Here is a 20281-nt window from a genome sequence, read left to right as displayed (position 1 = left end):
AACCTTTATATAACACTCTGTCTTATACATATACATTTCTGTGGATTTGTTTCTCTAAAGTACCCCGACTAACACACTCACCAATGCTGTTTTCAATTTTCCCAAAACTTCTTCCTAATACTGCTCCACCCCTCTGTGCCTCCCTGATTGTTCTATGTCCTTCAAGGAAAATCTATCATGATGACCCATTTGGATTCCCATAATCTTCTAACCTTCCGAGCTCTCCTTTCTGCCTTGGATTTAACTGGTCCAGCGATCTCCTGGGAAGTCACTGTCTTGATGGGATATTCTCTTTTCAATTTTGAAGGCACCCTGTGTTCAGCCAGGTTGACTGGAGAAACAAATCTGGTGACACTCATATCTGTGTAAGAAAGAGCTTTATATCAAGAAGTAGTTATATGCCAGGAAAACATCCCAGCCCAGTCCAACTCAAGTCCATAAGTACGATACTTATGGATTCCATAAGTCCCTCTTCAGGCTCACACAGCTACATGCAATGATGCAGGCTGCAGGAAGATCATAGACCGGTGGGTGCCAAGTCACGTGAATCCAATCACTGAGGCTCTGGCAGCCATCAGGGTCAGCCAGCAGGAAGGTAAAGGAAGAGAGAGAAAGAGGAAGGTTCTCAGGCACCATCAGTCGGTGACCTGATTGACAAGTTAAACTCTATCTCTAAACTTTTATATATCTTCAAGTTGACATGACATTAGGTAACTACCACATACCCTAATGTGACTGAGATAAGCATTTAACTGAGAGAACTTGTCTGCAGCCATTTATCAATTGCAGAGACATGTGTAAACATGTTTTGTTTGGAACACACCCATGCATGTAGACCTGAAAACCCAGTAGCAATACCTTTGGCTTATTCTTCCATATCTTGCAGCTTTGCACTTATCTGCATCCCCACCACCTTGTAATCAAGTCCGTCATATAACTTGATCCTGTAACTCCTCACGTTCACTCCCCATCTATTTTTCCAGAGTGACCTTGGAAGAGAAGATTATATTCTTGTCATTGGCTCCTATCAAGTGGACTCCCAATTCATGTCAACTCCCGACACCTGAGACACTCATGGATTGTACTGTTTTGTCCCATGGGATTGGTTGATTTTTTCACATAGATCACCAGGCCTTTCTTCCTAGTCTGCCTTCTTCCTCTGCTGAAATCTGTTCAGAATCATAGCAATGAGCAAGCCTCCACTGACAGATGGGTGGTAGTTACTCTTGAGGTGCATTGGCTAGGATCAAACCCAAGTCTTCTGCATAGAATAGAACTCTACCATCAAACAATCCGCGATGCCTACATTAGAACTTTTTAATGGCTTTCTATACTTCTTAGACTGAAATCCAAACTTCTTATTGTCATTCATGAAATCTCATGTGATTGAGCCCCTCTGTCCATCTCCCATCTCATCATTGGTCCTGGCCCTCTATTTACCAGCTCCACTGCTCACCGTATTTCTTGAATGCACTAAGAGCTCTCCTGTCTCAGGGCTTTTCACATGCAGGTCTCAGTGTAATGACGCTTGTATTAGGTTCCTGTAACAAAGGATCATAAATGACACAGATTTAGTCTCTTACTGTTCTGGAGACCAGGATTCCCAAGTGAATCTCACAGAGCTAAAATCAAGATGTGAGCAGGACTGTATTTCTTCTGGAGGCTCTAGGGGAGAATCCATTTCCACAAGTAAAGGCTGCCTGCAGTCCTTGGCTTGTGGTTCACCACTCTGGCCTCTGCTTCCATCTTCACATAGCTTCTGAAATTTCCCCCTTTCCCTTATGAAAATCCCTGTACATTGATCCCACTTTAAGTCCTTTGTTGTAGTCACATATGCCAAGTCACTTCTGCCATGTGAGTTAAGGCCTTTAGAAGGCCTGGAGGAGGATTTACACTTCTTTGTGGTAGGGACATTATTCTGCCTTAGCCGAGGACTCTGCTGATACAGCTGATTCCTTTTCATCTTCTGGTTTTGTTTGACCGATCCATCTACTTGGCTTACCCTTTTATTCTCTTCCATCACACCCTCTTCCTTTTCTCTAGAGCCAATACCTCCATCAATACATCTCTATTATTGAAAGCTTTTTTTCTCATTGAGTATTCTGTTCCCTAAAGCTGAAGACATTCTTACTGTCACAGACCTTAGCAGCCTGCACCTTACACTCTCAGGAAGGATGTCTTAGGCTGGGCTATCCAGAGAAGCAAAACCGATGAAGCTTATATGTGTATCTCTCTGTCGTCGTTAGGTGTCCTTGAGCCAGTTCTGATTCACAGCAACTCCATGCACAGCAAAGGGAAACACTGCCTGGTCCTGCACCATCCTCACATTAGTCCTTATGTTTGAGGTCATTGTGGCAGCCACTGTGTGAATCATTCTTCTCAAGGGCCGTCCTCTTTTCTGCTGCCCCTCTCCTTTACCAATCATGATGTCTTTTTCCAAGGACCAATCTCTCCTACTAATATGTCCAAAGTTTATGAGATGTGTCTTACTATCCTTCCTTCTAAGGAGAATTCTGGTTGTACTTCTTCCAAGACAGATTTGTTTGTTCTTTTGGTACTTTCAATATTCGTTGCCATCATCATAATTCTACCGTGTTAGTTCTTCTTCAGTCTTCTTGCGTCTGTGTCCAACTCACTATGTACAAATCCCCAAACCAAACTCACTGCGATCGAGTCGATGCTGACTCATAGCGACCTATGGGACAGTGTAGGACTATTTCTGTGAATTTCTAAGACGGTCACTCTAGGGGAGTAGAAAGCCTTGTCTTTTTCCCGAGAAGTGGCTGATGGTTTTGAACTGTTGACCTCGTAGTTAGCAGCCCAATGTGTAAGCATGAGTGGTTCATAACAAAGGGATGGCTCATGTTGTTGTAGAAGTAGGCAAGCTCCACCTCTGTGGTTCCAATGTCAGACTGGAGGCTTCTCCTGACTCACATAATTGTAGAGGCTGATGAAGCCCAAATCAGCAGATCAGCTGGCAGACATGTAGCCACAGAAGTGAATGAACCCAAGGTCAGCAGGTCAGGTGGCAGACTGCTAACAATTCCCAGGGTCATCAGACCATAGGTGAGACGGTTGGGTTGAGTTTAAAGAACCAGAGGTCAGTGAGCCAGATGCAGGATCCAGACCCAGCAAATAGCAAACAAGCTGTCTCACAATATCTAGAAGCAGGCCACATCCCTGAGATTGCATCATGGGGGATTTGTAGCCCTCATTGAGAATCATTTCCCAGCCACGTTGACACAGTATCTTAACTATCACTAGGAGCTTCCTTCTCGCCACCCACTGTCTGATCCTAGTCTGCTCTGGCCTCAGTGGAATCCTGGAAAAGAAGCAGGAGGAAATGATCTTGGCTTACCCTATGGTCAGGTTACCACTAAATGCCTGCGTGCAATTTGGATGTCTAGGGGCACAGATCCCTGACGTCTGTCTCGAGGAACACTGGATCATGAGTAAACTCTCACCCAGGCCTAGAGGCACTGGGTCTTGTCTTTGTCTGACCCAGCACATGGTCTCTTGGTTTGGAATGCTCTCCTGCACTAAAATTTGTGATGTTAATCGTGGCTCCATGGAAAATTTTTCCAGAAGAAGGCTCTCTGCTTTAGGTTGGGTTCCCCAGAAGTCAACCTTGAAACAATGATGCTGTCAAGGTGGTTTAATAGGAGGTGTTCTCAGGACAGTGGTGAAGAGAACCCAGGAAGGCTAGAGGCCACAAACGAATGTGGAAGGAAGCTAAGCCCCTTGAAGAGTGTGTGGCTCAGTCCAACAGGAGGCCCCCGGAGAAAGTATTGTCCTCATCCACAACACTGAACGTAGCAATTCCTCATTTTTATGGGCTTTTAGAAACATAACTATCATATCCCTTGGAAACCCACAGGGGCAGTTCTACTCAGTCTGGTCGGGTTGCTCTGATTTGGAAACAACTCCATGGCGGTGAATTTGGTTTTATGAATTTGCTTGTTGCCAGCTCTACAAGGATCATGTCCTTGTCCCCTAGTATCTCAAGCACAGCGTTCAAGAGAGTTTACAGCTCAGTAGGAATTGCAACTGTGTTTGGTGTTGTGAATAAGGACATGGTACTGTGCACAGGTAACAGCTCTGCTCTGGGGAGGGAGGCACAACTAACGCTCTACTATTAATTGAAAGATTGGGAGTTTGGGTCCACCCGAGGTGCCTCAGGAGAGGCCTGGCAATAGGTTTCCAGAGGTCACAGCCATGAAAACACTAAGGAGTGTAGTTGTACTCCAACAGTGACATGCAGGGTCACGGTGAGTTGGAACGGACTCGATGGCAATTTGTTTTTGTTTCTTTTGTGGGGAGAGGGAGAGCATGAAGATTTCCCTGGACAATTGATGCTGAGCAAAGAGCTGAAGGACGAGTAAGACTAAGCCAGGCATAAAGGGGAGGCAAGAACATTATCAATAAAGGAGGCAGGTGTATGAGGCCAGAAGCAATAATGAGCAGGAGGAACTGAAAAAGGTTGGGTGGCTGGATTTCCCAGAGGTCCCAGAGGTAGAGGTGAGAGACAGAGTCACAGTAGCTGCTGAGAGAAATTTATTTCCCGCTTGCCACCTGGTTACTTCTTGACCCTGCCCAGCCTCTTCCAGGCCTAGGCCTGTGGGCCTGTCTGTAGTGTGCTCCCTGGAAGCAGAGGGCAACTGGGGCTATAGAGAGGATGGTAGGTGGTAGAGTCTATTTCCAATGGTTCATTTTCTCCCCACTGAAGCTTACAGCTGAAATTAACACATAAATTTACAGCCGAAAGTCAGTTGTGATAAATAATCCCAGAAGTGTTCCGATTATTTACATTTTTATGGAATCTTGCCTGAGCAAACCCAGAGAGCTCACAGGCACTTGAAGAATTATGTCTTGTTCAAAACCAATTTAATAGCAATGGAAAATAAAGCCATCTGTGGGAACTTGTAGAGCAGAGGAGTAATTCTCTGCCAGATGAGCTATATACAAAAAGTACCAAATCACCAACTAGGAGCACTCAAGATGCCAATTTCAATGAACCATCTGAGGACATCGCCGGTGGTCCCCTCGAGACTTCATGACCATCCTCTATGCCATGGAGCCAGCTGGTTGTGTAAAAGGGAAGAACGATCCCTTGGTTGGGAGACAAGGACATGGGGTTTGCATCTAGGCTCTATCTCTTACTGTGTAACATTGGCAAATCAGTCACCTGATTATGTGTCTCATCTTCCTAATAGGTAAAATTAGATATATTCTTACATATTTGCACTTCCTCCCTCACCTCCCACCCCATTTCTCCTGGCCCAGCCTGTCCTGTTTCCTTGCCTAAGAAGCAGTCTTGGAAAGCCCCTGGTGGCAGAGGGGGTTAGGACTTGAGCAGCTAAAAGCACGGTCAGCAGGTGGAACCCAGTAGCCAGTCCATGGGAGAAAGATGAGACTTTTATTCCAGTAAAGAGTGAAGTGAGGGGTGGGGGTGGTGCTGGTGGTGAAATGAGCTGATACCAAGGGCTCAAGTAGAAAGAAAATGTTTTAAAAATGATGATGCCAACATATGTACAAATGTGCTTGACACAATGGATGGATGGATTGTGATAAGGGCTGTATGAGCCCCCAATCAAATGATGAATAAAAAAAGTACTGTCTCTGAAACCACCAGGGCAGCTCTATTCTGCCCTATCGGGTCCCGATCAACAGCACTGCCATGAGTGGGTATGAGTCCTAATCGACTCATGGCAGTGAGTAATAGTATCCTAATTTTCTTTTTTCTCTTTCTTTTCATAGTTTATCATTCATTTAACATAGTTTTTTTTGATTTTTAGTTGGCTTCCTTTAAACTTCCCCCTTTTTTAATGTAAAGATTGGTGGATTTTAGCACAGGTATGTAATTGTGCAATTATTTTCCCGATCCAGTTTTAAAACATGTCCGTCACCCCAAAGCATGCCGTCATTCCCCTTGCTAGTCTATCTCCGTCCCCACCCCCAGAAAACCACTGATCTGTCTCTGGTCTTTATTGTTTACCTTTTCTAGAAATTTCATGTAGATGGATTGATGACATGCAGTCTTACAAGTCTGGCCTTTTTCACTCAGCATAGTGTTTATTTATTTATTGTGAATTAGGTGGAGGTTTACACCTTTTTACATTCACCATTTTAAAATAACGTATCAAACCTCCCAATGGAAGTTTTGTTTCCATCTCCCTTTTGCAGTATGTTATCTTCCCCTTCATCAAAGTGAGGCTGTATCTATCCTCTAGCCTGTTCCTTCTCCACTCCCACTCTCCACTGCTGGTCATGATCAGTCTGTTTCTTTGGGTATGACACTATTTTCCTGAGTTTTAAAAAATTTAATAACAGTGGTCTTGTGCTAGGCTGGATTCTCTGGAACAGTAAAACCAGTGACACTTATATGTGTATGGATGTAGAAAGAGATTTATATCAAGAAATGGCTCACACAGTTGGAGAAGTCGATAAATCCAGTCGGGTTCAAGTCTGTAGGTCAGATGGTAAGCTGGAGGCTTCTCCTGACTCTTGTAGCTGAGGGGCTGACAACCCAGGGAGCAGGAAGATGAAGTAGGTAGACCGTAGGCTGGTGGATGCAGAGTAAAATGAATCCATAGTTGGCAGTCTACTGATGGCTCCTATGATCAGCTGGCATATGGCCAGAGGTCAACAAAACAGATGTAGGATCCACATCCTGTAGGAGTGACACGCTTTCCCATGGAGTCTGCTTGAAATGGAGCAGGCCACACCCTGAGGACTCTTTCTTTGCATCAAGGGTGTGGCCTTCATTTTACCACAACTTCTGGTTTCCCACAGAGTTGGTTACCTTATATAAATCCCATCATGGCATTGACTACATTGTGTTATATCGCATCATGGGAGATTATAGCCGAACTACTGAGAACCATGGTCGAGCCAAGTTGACCCAAAAGCTAACTGTCACACGTCTCATGCAGTATTTGTACTTTTGCTTTCTTTTAGTAACTTCACTGAGCATAATGTCTTCTCAGTTCATCCATGTCATGAGGTGTTTCAGTTTCATCATTATTCTTTAACAATATATAGGATTCCATTATGTGTATGTCCCAATGTTTATTTAATAATTCTTACATGATTGGGCATTTGGGTTGTTTCCATCTTCTTACCTATTGTGAATGGTGCCGAGAAGAATATGAGCATGCTTATATCTGTCCATGTTAGGGTCTTTATTCCTTATGGATGCATACCAAGCACTGCTACTGCTATTCCTAATGATTCGAGGAAGCACCTTATCACTTTCCACAGTGGTTGTACTGATTTACCATCCCACCAGTAGTGTATGAGGGTTCCAGTCTCGCCAATATTTTCTGTTTCTGACTTTATAAACATTGTTATCAATGTTGGGGTGAAGGGTGTCCCTTACATTTTTTTTCTCCATCTCTTTGATGGCTAGTAAATTGTAAGAATTTTTTCATATGTTGCTGGCTGGCTGAATGCTTTCCCTGGTAAACCATCTGTTCATGTGCTCTGGCAATTTTAAAATAGAGTTATTCGTCTTTTGCTTGTTGAGGTTTTATAGTTTTCTATGGATTTCAGAGATTAGATTCTCGTGTGATATATCATTGCCACCCCCCACCCCCTGCAGTCTTTAGGCTTTCTTTTTAGTTTCTTGATAAAATATTTTGATGCATGTGTCTTATTTTCAGGAGAGGAACCCTATTCATCTATTCTGTCACCTGTTGTGTGCCTGTTCTCATTATCGCTGATAGTGTGTTTATGGGATGTATGTATAAGGGTCCCCATGTTTGTCCCAACTCCTTCATTGGTGATCTTTCATAGTTCTAGGATTTACATCGAGATGTTTAATATACACCTTGAGGCTTTTCTTTGTCTATAGAGTGATTTATGGATCCAGAAAGCTATTTACCTGTGTTTTGTTGACAATGGAAAAACCTTCACCCGTGTAGGTCATAACAAAGTCTGGATAACCTTAAGAACAAGGAGAATTCCAGAATCCTTCATTGTACTCATGAGAAACTTGTACATTGATCAAGAGGCAGTTATGTGATCAGAACAGAGGAATACTGCTTGGATTGAGATCAGGAACGGTATGCTTCAAGGTTGCATCCTCTTACCATACTTATTCAATGTATATACTGAGCAAATGATCAGAGAAGCAGGATTGTATGAAGAAGAATGCAGCAGCAGGATTGGAGGAAGGCTTGTTAACAACCTTCCATATGCAGGTGACACAACCTTGCTTGCTGAAAGTAAGGAGAACTTGAAGCACTTGCTGATGAAGGCATGTCACCACATTATGAAAATACCAAATATATGTTGGTTTCAAGCTTCCTATCATTGGAAAATGTAGAAAGCAAGAGACTGGAAACAAAGTCCAATGATTTCAAAGTCCACCACACTGGGATAGCAGCCTTCTGCCCTTTTACTCTGTGTCTATTGTCCATTTAGTCTAGGTTTCCAAATTCAATGGAGTATAATTTTTCATAGTATTGTATTATTATCCTTTCATGGTTCTGTGGTAATGTTGCCCAGTTAATTTCTTAATCATGATATTTGCATCTTTTCCTTTGTTAGATGAGCTCCTGGTTTTTAATTTTCCTTTTTCTTTTAAAAATCATTTTATTGGGGGCTCATACAGTGGTTTTTAAATTTTGTTAATACTTATTTAAAATAACCGATTTCTTGTCTTTTTATTCTTTCTGTTGTTTTTTGTTTGTTTTCTGATCGATTTATTTTTGTTCTAATCCTTATTATTATTTTTTATTTTGGTGGCCAGAGGCTTATTTTGCAGCTTTAGTCCTAGTGTTTGGAGGCGTTGACTGAAATTGTTGATTCTGGGTTTTATTCTATGATGTGTGCATTTATGCTATAAATTGCCCTCTGAGTACAGCTTGATCTGTGTGCCTTAGGTTTTGGTAAGTTGTATTTTCATGCTTATTTGTTTCAAAGAATTTTAACATTTCATTCCTTATTTTTTCAATTACCCAGTAGGTTTTAAGCAGGATTTTGTTCTGTTTAGAAGAGGTAGGTGTGGATTTATTGCTGTCATGTCCATGTATTTGCTTTCCCCCCTTGATCTTCCAATTGTTTTATCCAATTTTATAACATTTTGACCTGAGAAAATGATTTATAATATCTCTATGCTTTTTAATTGAGTAATTCTTGCTTGGTGGGCTGACATATGGTCTATTCTTGAAAGTGTTCCATGTGCACTGGAAAAGAGTATATATTGTGCTGTTGTTGGGTGGAGTGTTCTATATGTCAAGACGTCAAGGTGATTAAGTGTGTTTTTGGTTCTTCTCTGTCTTTGTGGAGTTTCTGTCTAGTTGTTCTGTTCTGTCCTTCCTTTAGAGTGGTGTATTGATGCCTCCTATAATTTCCCGGGAGAAAGGCATCATTCTTGGTGAAATAGAGGCGCCGGAGGAAAGTCCTCAGCAAGATGGATTGACATAGTGGCTGCAGCAGTGGACTCAAACATCAGAATGGTTGTGAGGCTAGTGCAGGCCTGGGTGGTGTGTCACTCTATTGTACATAGAGTCGCTAGGAGTTGGTACCAACTCAATGGCATATAACAACAACTATATCTGTAGTGTTTTCTGTTTTTCTCTTGAAATCTGTAAGAATTTAGTGATGCAATTTGAAAGTCTTTCATTGGCTGGATAGGTATTTATTATAGTCGTATCTTCTGGTTCAATGATCCCTTTGTATCTTATGTACATTTTGCCTTGAAGTATCTTTTATCTGAGATTAATATTGCTCTCAAACAAGCCAAACTCACTGCGATTGAGACAATTCCAACTTATACTTACTCTGTATTGCTACTCCTGCTCTCTTTCTCTTTTTTTTAAACTGCCATTAGTTTGGTAAAATTTTCCCCATCCTTTGACTTTTAGACCATTTTAATCTTTGTGTCTAAGTTGTGTTTTTTGTAAATAGCATAATCATGGGTCTTGTTTTCTTATCAATTCTGCTACTCTCTCTGGTTTGACTGGTTTATTTAATCCATCTTCATTCAGTGTTGTTATTGATAGATGCTATTTAAAAAATGATTTTATTGGACATGATCAATATATCCTACAATTCAATGGTTCAGTCATACCAAGAGGTAGGTGTGAATTTATTGCTGACATGTTACTGTGTGTTTTTAAATTTTACTTTTGGTTTCTTGGTTCCTTGTAATTTTCTGTGCTGAGTTTGTTTGTGGTTTGTGTGTGTGTGTTTTACCTTTTCTTCCTTTCCTGTGTTTTACTGTTTACTGTGATTTTTATTTTTTAAAATTTTGATGAAAATTATCTGTTTTCTCTGAGGATACTTTATTATTTATTACTAAAACAGTCTTATCTTTCTTGTAATCTATGTGACATCTTCTCTGTTCAAATGTTGTGCAGCTTTATTATTCCCTCTATTTACTTTTTATTTATCTTCATTGTGGATTGATATCTCTGGCTATCCTTTTAATAATTTTGTAAGTTATATTTTTGGGTTTTTTTTACTTTGAATTTTACGATAATTGATTTAACTTCTAAGCAGTATTGTCTTATATGTGATTCTCAGATTGATGTCTTATACTTTTCTCTATCATAAGAACTTTCCTTAGTATTTTTTAAGTGGGCTCTTGTTTTACAAATTCCTTTTATTTATCCTTATCTGGAATTGCCCTTATTTCTCCTTTATATTTGAGGGACTCTTTTGGTAGGTATTAAATGCTAGATTGACATTTTTTCTTTCTTTCAGAGTTTCATTCTATTGTCTAATTCCCTGCAGGGTTTCTGGTGAAAAATCAGAAATTAGTCTTACTGGTTCCTTTTGTAGGAGATTTTTCTTTTTTCTTGAGTTGTTCTCAGGATCCTTTCCTTGTTTTTGGTGTTAGAAAGTTTTACGATAATTTGTTCCAGTGATTGCTTTTGGTGTCTATTATGTTTGGGGTTCGTTCGGCTTCTTGAATGGCAGTTTCATACTCTTTCATGAGGTGAGGGAAGTTTTGATCCAGCAGTTCTTGGCCAATCTTATTGGTGGACTTTTTGATTCTTCCTCTTCTGGAATGCCTGCCACACACATTATTCCTCTTGATAGTGCCCCATACAATTCTCTGACTTTCTTTAGCCATTTTTTGTTCTTTCAAATGGATTGTTCGTATCATAAATTACTAATGAGAGATTTGTATTCAAGCTTACTAATTCAGCTACTGCTTTCAAAGTGTTGTCTAATTTTAACATTTTAGTGTTAATTTCCTGGACTTCTATTGGAGTGTTTGTATTGTTTATGGTTTTCATTTATGTTCTGAGATGGCTTTTGTAGCATTTTACTACATTCTTCTATTGTGTGTGTGTGCGTGTGTGTGTGTGTAGCTCTCTTGATCTATTTGTCTACTATTGTAAGTACCCAAGAATTATTCCTTGAATTCCTACCCCCACCACCCCTACCCTACCTTCCCAGTAGTTCTAATGCTTTATCTTCCTTAGGGAGGTCTTTTGGCTTCATATATTAATCCTTCATTTGTACCACTCTTTTATTCTTTGTTATCGCTGAGACATTGTGAATTTGGGGTTTATTTCATTTTTAAAATTTATATGTATTGGTTGATCAAGTGGTTCTGGAGTGGGTGGTCTTCCTTATCTACTAGGTGTTAGTGGTGCAGGGGTGGCTGGGTCATGTGCAGATAGCTGTCTTGATTGAGTGGAACAATAAAGAAATTAATTCATTTAAAAAGAAACAAGCAAAAATTGCAACAGCCTAATTAACAAAGAAACACACCAAAAAATTACGAATAAGAAAATAAAGATGTGAGCAAAAAACCTTCTCAAAAACAATATTAATAATAATAAATAAATAATCAGCTAGAGATAAAAATTTTAAAAAAGAAAGCACAGGCTACAGTCAGCAGCTATTTCGTCGTTCTCAGACACCACTATGTGTTTATCCAGGATCTCTCCTGACGTGCCCTGTCCACGTCCAGTCTGTGAATATGCAGGCCCCGTTACTCTGCTAGTTTAAAAATACCTTTAAACTACCACTTTCTGGTCCAAGGTCCCCATGTGTGTGAATGTGTGCACTGCTACTCGACAGCTGAAAACAAACAAATAAATAAGTTCTAAGCCAGTAGGTTCAGGCCCAGTGCTCAGATCCTTCACATATGTGCTCCTTTACTGCTCTGTCACTTTTTAAAGTGGCCATAAGTTGGCGGGTTGGGCCTGGATCTGGGGAGCCCAGGAACTTGGGCACGGTGCTGCGCTGGCACTTTAAAATGTCGCTTTTCTTCAGGTGCTTGGGCCCAGGGCAATGGTAGCATATGAAGCTCCACCCTCACTGGGCGGGGCCTTGTGGTTTCTACTGAGCGCTTGCCTATGGCACCCGCATGTGGACAGGGGCACTAGAGCACCTTGGAGAACTGAGAACTATTCACTCTCATCCGCAGACACCTTCTGCACTCTTGGTATCCAGCTCACCCAGCTTTTTGTGTTTCCCCTTCAGAGCTTCAGGACTGCAGAGTGTCCTCCATGTCTGTTTTATAACTTCTCAGTTGAAGAGGGATCGAAAGGCATGTCGGTCAAAGTCACCATCTTTATTGGAAGCCTAGAGTCATGTCTCTGAGATTTATCCATGTTGTTGCACGTGTCAATAGTTTTTCCCGTTTTCTTGCGATATGAGTACATTGCCTTTTGTTTATCTATCTACTAGTTGATAGATATTTGAATTGCCAGGTTTGGGGCTAATATGAATAATACTATTATACGCATTTACATAAATGTCTTCATATATAGATATATAGCTTCCTTTCTCTTATGGATATACCTAGAAGTGGAATTGCTGGAGAAGGAGCCCTGGGAGGATCATAGCCAAGCACTCAACTCCTAACCCCAAAGTTGGTGGTTTGAAGCCATAGGTTCGGTGGGAGAAAACACTTGGAGACCTGCTTCTGTAAAGATTTCTGCCTAAGAAACTCAGTGGGATCAATTCCACTCTCTTCTGCAGGGTTGTCATGAGTGGCATTTAGTTATTGAGTAAGCAGCACACAGCAACATGCTAAGTGTATGTTTAACTTCTTAAGAAACCATCAAACTACTTTCCAAAGTGATGGTACCACTTTCATTTCCACATTAATACAAGTATGAAGGTGCCAGCTACTTTATATCCTTACCCCCACTTGCTGTTGCCAGTCTGTTATTTAATCATTCCAATCAGTAGGTGGGGTCCTGGTGGCATAACAAGTTTGGGCTACTAATTATAGAGTCGCTGTTCAAACCCAGCAGCTGCTCCAAGAGAGAAAGAGGAGGCTTTCTGCTCCTGTAAGAGATTGACAGCCTCAGAAACCCAGGGGGCAGTTTTATTCTGTGATATGGGATCGCTGTGAGTCAGAATTGACTTGATGGTAGGTTTTATTTTAATGGATGTGTTATTGTATCTCATTATGGTTTACATTTATTTTCTGTAAGAGCTAATGGTGTTGAGTACTTTTTAATATGCCCATCAATTTTCTTAGATAGGATGGTTTGTCTTCTGAGTTGTAGAAAATATAACAATACAGTTTACATATATTCTGGATACAAGTCCTTCAGGTATTTTTCAAAAATGTCTTCCAGTTTTGGGTTTGAATTTTCATTGTTCCTCGTGATGCCTTTTAATGACTAGATGCTTCAAATTTTCATGATGTTTAATTTGCCCTTTTGTTCTCTTATGGATTTTACTACTAGTGTTGGATCTTAGGAAATATTTGTCTAGTCCCAGATCACAAAAGTTTTCACGAATCCTGGCACCTATGTTGAAAGATTACTCTTCTGTCATGGATTGAATATATAAAGGGAGGAGTGGTGGTTGATATCAAGGATAATGGAGTGGTATAACATTTGGATAGAAGGTCTGGTGGCACAGTGGTTATGTCTCGGGCTGCTAATGATGAAGTTAGCAATTTGAAACTGCTCCATGGGAGAAAGACGAGGCTTTCTAGCCGGGTCAAGGGCTACAGTCTTGGAAACCCCCAGGGGCAGTTCTACATGTCCTAAAGGGTCATTCTGAGTCACAATTGACTTGATGGCAGTGAGCGAGGTAGCATTTTGGAAACGTTGGACATCAGGGACATTCTGCATTCTGATTACGGATGGATGTCTGCAGCTCTTTCTTCTCCGTTTGAGTCGTGTCCCATCAGAGCATGAAAGTGGTGAAAGGTTTTCTCTATCAGTGCCCTAAGGTCAGCTCTAGTTGGAGCAGGCAGTTGTTCTCCAAAGTGTGAAGCTAGAAAACTTGGACGTTGTTAAAAGTGAAAGGGAACTTAGGAAGGGCAATATCCTAGGCAGATGACATGAACTGGTAATGGCCACGTTGAATCCAGCAATCTGTGGTTTATTATGTTGGGAATGACAAATTTAAGAGGAATGGAGCCACTTTTATTGTCAAAAAGAACACTTCAAGACTTATCTTGAATTACAAAAATGCCTGTGATCGTTTTGTACCTATATACCTACAAGAAAATCCAGTTAATACACTATTATTCAAATTTATGAACCAACCACTAAAGCTAATGATGAAGAAATTGAAGATTCTACCAACTTCTTTAGTCTCAAATTGATAAAACATACTATCAAGATGTATTGATAATTATTGGCTATTGGAATGCAAACATTGGAAATGTAGAGGAAAGGAAATATAGTCTTAGGGCACAAAATGAAGCTAGTGATAGAATTTTGCCAGACCAACGATTTCTTTATTGCAAATATATTTTTATCAACATCATAAACTATGCCTATACATATGGATTTCATCAGTGGGAATACCTGGGAAACAAGTGGACTTTATCAGTGGGGAGAAACATTGGAGAAGCTCAAGATTAGCAGCCAAGAGGCTGACTGTGGGACAAACCATCAATTGCTCATATATAAGTTCAGGGTGAAGCTCAAGAAAATAAAACAGGTCCACAAGAGCCAATATATAACCTTGAGTATATCTCATCTGAATTTAGAAACCAAACCAAGAATAGATTTAGTTATTAAACCAAGAATAGATTTAAGATTTTAAAAGTGAGATAACAAGCTGTGGATGACATCAAGAACATTATACATGAAGAAAGCAAAAGGTCAGTAAAAATACAGGCAAGAAAGAAAACGCTAAATTGGATGTCAGAAGAAATTCTGTAATTTGCTCTTGAATGGAAAGCAAATAGAAGAAATGATGAAGTCAAGGAGTTGAACAGAACATTTCAAAGGGTAGCTGAAGAAGACAAAGGAATGTATCATATAGAAACCTGCAAAAACCTGGAGTTAGAAAGTAAAATGAAAGAAAGAAGCTGAAAGAAAAAACAAGTTTCCTCATGGGTTTGGATTTGTGGCAGGTCTGATTCCATGGGCTTCTCACAGTGTACCATGCTAAAGCAAACTGTCACCCCGAACCATGGCTTGGCTTTACCCGGTAAGCTTAAGGCACTGAAATGGGTTGCACAGTGAAAAAAGAAAAGAAAAAACAAGTTTATCAAGTTGAAAGAACTGATGGAAAAATTAAAGCCTTGAATTCCAATATTGAAGGATTCTATGGTGTAATGTGTTGAGTTGGGCTGCTGACAGCAAGGCCATCAGTTCGAAACCACAAGCTCCTCCTTTGGAGAAATATGAAGCTTTCTACGCCTGTAAAGATTTGTAGTCTCAGAAACTGACAAGGAGAGTTCTACTTATTCCTATAGCATCACCATGCATCAGAATCCACTCCGTGGCAGTAAGAGTCTTATAGGAAAAATATTGAACGATGCAGGAAAGGTCAAAAGAAGGAAGGAATACACAGTGGCTGTACCAAGAGCAATTGTTTGGTGTTACACCAAACAATACCAATATCACAGGCAAGTGAAGTTTTGCTGAAGATAATTTAAAAACAGTTGCAGCAACATTTCAACAGGGAGCTGCCAGAAATTCAAGCATGGGTCAGAAGAGGATGTGGAACTAAAGATATTGCTGCTTCAGATGGACCTTGGCTGAAAGAAAATGCAAGAAAGATGTTTATTTGTATTTTATTGACTATGCAAAATCGTCCAACTTTGTGGGTCATAACAATCTATGAGTAATATTGGGAAGAATGGGAATTCTACAACCCTTGTGCACATGTGGAATTTTTCGTACACATAGAAGGAGTCAAGGGAATGCTTCAGGGTTTAAAATCTGGAAAGCTGTGCATGAGGGTTGTAACCTTTCACATACTTATTCAATCTGCATGACAAGCCAGTAATCCGAAACATGGGACGATAGAAGAAGATCATAGCATCAGGACTGAAGGAGGCCTTATTAATAACTTTTGATATGCAGATATGCTTTTCCATATGCTTTCAGCAAGGAGGAGACTTGAAGCACTCGCTGATAGAAATCAAAATTGCATCCATCATCCACTCCAATGAGTTTCTGGCAACCAGTGGCTGGGAAGGAGATGCTCCGCTTCATGGTGAAGCAGCCGATCGTCTCCGCGATGGAAAAGAGCCTGGTGGTACTTCTTACAAGATAGATTCGCTTGTTCTTTTGGTAGCCGTGGTACTTCGAATATTCTTCACCATTACCCTAATTTAATTGCATCCATTCTTCTTTGGTCTTCCTTCTTCGATGTTCAACTTTTACAAACATATGAGACCACTGAAAACACCATGGTCTGGGTCAGGAGCACCTTGGTCCTCAAATGATATCCTGGTAAGAGGATATAACTCTGATACACATGCAACATTGAACCTGTGTTTAAACCATGCAACATTCCCTTGTTCTATGCACACAATTGCTTCTTGAGCTATGTACACGTCCCCCAGGAGCACGATGAAGTATTCTTCAATGCCCGTTCTTCTTAAGGTCACCCATAGTTTCTTGTGCTTCACACAATAGAATGCTTTGGCAGAGTCAATGTAACAGAAGTAAACATCTTTCTGGGATTCTTTGCTTTCAGCCACGATCCAGCTGGCATTAACCATGATATCCTTTGTTCCATGTCCTCTTTGAATCTGGCAGTTCCCTGTCTCTGTACAGCGTCACTGTTGTTGGATGATCGTCAGCAAAATTTTACTTCCATGTGATATTCATGATGCTTTCCTATAATTTGAGGTCACCTTCCCTTGGAATGGGCACAGATATACATTTTTTTCTAGTCAGTTGCCCAAGTAACTGTCTTTCTAATTTCTAGATGAGTGAGTGCATCCAGTGCTTCATCAGCTCGTTGGAACCTTTCAGTGTGTAGTCCAATTCCGGGAGCGTTGTTTCTGGCTAATGCTTTCAGTGCAGCTAGAGCTTCTTCCTTCAGCACCATTGATTCTTGCTCATATGCTACCTCCTGAAATGGTGGTTTGTCGACTAGTCCTTTTGGGTATATTGACTCTTTGTATGCTTTCCATCTTCTTTTGATGCTTCCTGTATCATTTTAGAATCTTTCAATATTGCAATTGGAGGCTTGAATTTTTTTCTTGAGTTCTTTCAGTTTAAGATATGCTGAGCATGTTCTTCCCTTTTGGGTTTCTAATTCTGGACCTTTGCACATTTCATTATAATATTTGGTTTTGTCTGTTTGAGTTGCCCTTTGACATTTTCTGTTTAGCTTTTTTGATGTCATCATTCCTTCCATTTACCCTAACGACTCTGATTAAAAGCATGTTTCAGAGTCTCTTTGGACAAGCACTTTGATCTTTTGCTTTCTTTCCTATCTTTTTCAATGGCCTTTGCTTTCTTCATTATTCACATTCTGGTCTTCCATCTCATTGCCTGGGGCTAGTATCAGGGCCTTTTGCAGGTGACCAGGTAAGAACAGAGCACAGAGGTATCCAGTAGACATCATACATTTGGAGAAAATCAGCTGCGATTGAGTCAATTCTTATTCATGGTCATTCCATGTATGTCAAAACAAAACTGAGACTCATAGGGTTTTCAGTGGTTATGTGTTGGGCAACCACCAGCCGTTCTGCAGGAGAAAGACAGGACTTTCGGCTCCTGTGTATAGTTACAGTCTTGGAAACTCACAGTGGCAGTTCTCCCGTCCTACAAACTTGCTAGGAGTCAGCATAGACTCAATGACAATGAGTTGGGTTTTTTAAATTGTTTCAAAATAGCTTGCCAGGCCTTTCTTCTGAGGTGCCTCTAGTGGACTCAAATATTAGCTGAGCTCATTAACCATCTGCACTGGAGGGTCAATGAGTAATCCTCCATGTCCCGTCTATGGCCTTCCCGCTAGACGACCCCTCCCATTCAAGCATAGAGCCTGGGCTGACCACTGAGCATCTGTTATCACGTATTCGAGACAGCGAGTGTGACGTGGCCTTGGGGGAGCAGTTCCCAGGGAGTCCTCAGCCAGTGCAGCTGCTCCAGGGCTGCTTCACCACCCAACTCCCCTTCCCTACCTTAGTCAGTATCAAACCCGTTGCTTGCTCAGGGGGCGGGGCGGATCAAACTCCGACCCTGTTGGCTGCCTCAGGGTGACCAACGGAACGGAACCTTCGGAAGGAACTGTTTCCTAAACAATAAAGTCATGTCTCCCAGAGTGACTCCCGTGTTTTGTTTTGTTTGTTGGGGGGCGCTCATCAAACCAAAACAAACAGCAACAACAAAAACCGAACTCACTGCCATGGAGTTGATGCTGACTGGTGGCGCCAGCACCTAGTAATTGGGAGACAGTTGCTTGGCCTAGGCATCTCCCCCTAGCACCACACCGAATTCTACTACAGCTGAAGTGGAGGGTCCCGGTAGGGATGAGGCAGGTGAAGGCTGAGCCAATTTGCTGGAGTTTGTATTCCTTGTTTGTTTCTTTGTATTGAAAGCCACAGGGAGACACAGCTTTTAAAAACAGCAATCGCTTTGATCAGTTTCAAGCTACCCACAGAGATGCTGTTCAATTTGGGGCAATACAACCAAACCCAAACCAAATACTCACTGGATGGATATGGGGACAGTGTGTATAACTTTTAAGTATCAGAAGGGTGTTCTCTAAGGGGCTGAGCGGCTTGAACCACTACAGGATGCTTCCAAGCACCTTGGCTATTCGTCCTTCCCTGGTTCTCCTCCAGATTCCATTAGAGATCATCTGATTGGCCTAACCTGGGTCACATGGCTCAGCTGTTGGAGGTGGAACCACTTGATTGACAGTCCCACCAGACTTTATCGAACGTGGGAGGGGTGGGGCAAAGTAAAAGTGGGTGTCATTTGACAAATGGCAGTTGCTTATTATAACAGAAAAAGATGAAAAAAAGATCACTAGTAACTGAAAGCGGAAAAGGGTGATTTCATTCAGCAATTTCATGTCCAGTGTGCTGTGCCTAAGGTCGGGCCTATGAATCATTTCAAGTTGTGATTTTAGGGATGCGTATAGATTGTTTCCAATAGTTAAAGGGAAAAATTTTTTCCAATGACAGCAATCTGAAAACATTTCTGAACAGTTTACTATATGAAGAATTTTATTGACTAATTATTATTTTTATTTGTTTTAAAATTGGGAGTTAATACATATATCATTCCATAGTTCAGTCACATCAAGCAGTATTGTTCTATTGCTCCCACCATCAGCTTCCAAACATTCTTTTCCTTCCTGGGCTCCTTGACATCCTCTCCCTTTAATCCTCCCCTCCCACCTTACTCTATCTCCCCTCCCCACAAACCCTTATTCTACTTGCTCTTCCTATAGGTTCATCAGTCCTGAGTTTCATATACTGAAAAACAGAAAAATATATAACACAAATTCAGGAGGGTGACCCCCCCCAATGATATAACACAAGTATTTGCAGATTCATATGGTTCAAACCTAAAGTAAGTGAAAAGCGTAAACATGCAAAAGGCCATTTCCACACTGTTCTGCCACATCTAGGCCTGGAGGTAAGCACTGACTTGTTTCTGTGTTTTGAGCCAGGGTTTCTATTAATGACTTCAAGCACAGGTGAATGAGTGTATGACAGACGCGTTCTGGGTCTCTTTTCTGGAATGTGTCAGCGGTTCTGGGGAGGCTTGGGGGAACCGGACATCTGCTTCATCAGCCCACTTCCGGCTTTGAGAGGTCTTGTGTGGGGACCTTCTTGCCCTGTGCAGCCCAAGGCTTCTGGATCTGTGAACAGGGACTGGTCCAGAGAAACATGCCAGCTCATTAGCACCGAGGAGCCAAGAGTTCATCCTAGCTTTCTGACGGGGCTCCCTGTTCAAGGTCAGGAGCCAAATACAGTTTTATGGAAACCCAGTCGCACCCGTTTGTTTACCTATTGTTTAGGACTCTTTTCCTAAGATGTCAGCAGCTGCAACAGATAGCGGGATGGCCTTCAAAACCTGAAAGAGTGGCTGTGTGGCTCTTGACAGAAAATGTTAGCTGCTCCCGCTCAGGCTGTTGG

The 20281-nt window shown here is 41.3% G+C and overlaps 1 non-coding gene across 1 annotated transcript; it reads left to right on the top strand.

The window, feature by feature from the left end:
• Positions 1-15275: 15275 nt before the first annotated feature.
• LOC115868021 lies at positions 15276-15409 on the top strand. The gene has a single exon (XR_004045379.1). It is a non-coding gene; the product is annotated as a small nucleolar RNA SNORA42/SNORA80 family (small nucleolar RNA).
• The last annotated feature ends 4872 nt before the right edge of the window (positions 15410-20281 follow it).

Source organism: Echinops telfairi, unplaced genomic scaffold (genome assembly GCF_000313985.2).
Source record: "Echinops telfairi isolate 266 unplaced genomic scaffold, ASM31398v2 ScPeMD7_5;HRSCAF=22, whole genome shotgun sequence".
NCBI classification, from domain to species: Eukaryota; Metazoa; Chordata; class Mammalia; order Afrosoricida; family Tenrecidae; genus Echinops; species Echinops telfairi.
This window is presented reverse-complemented; position numbering and strand designations above follow the sequence as displayed.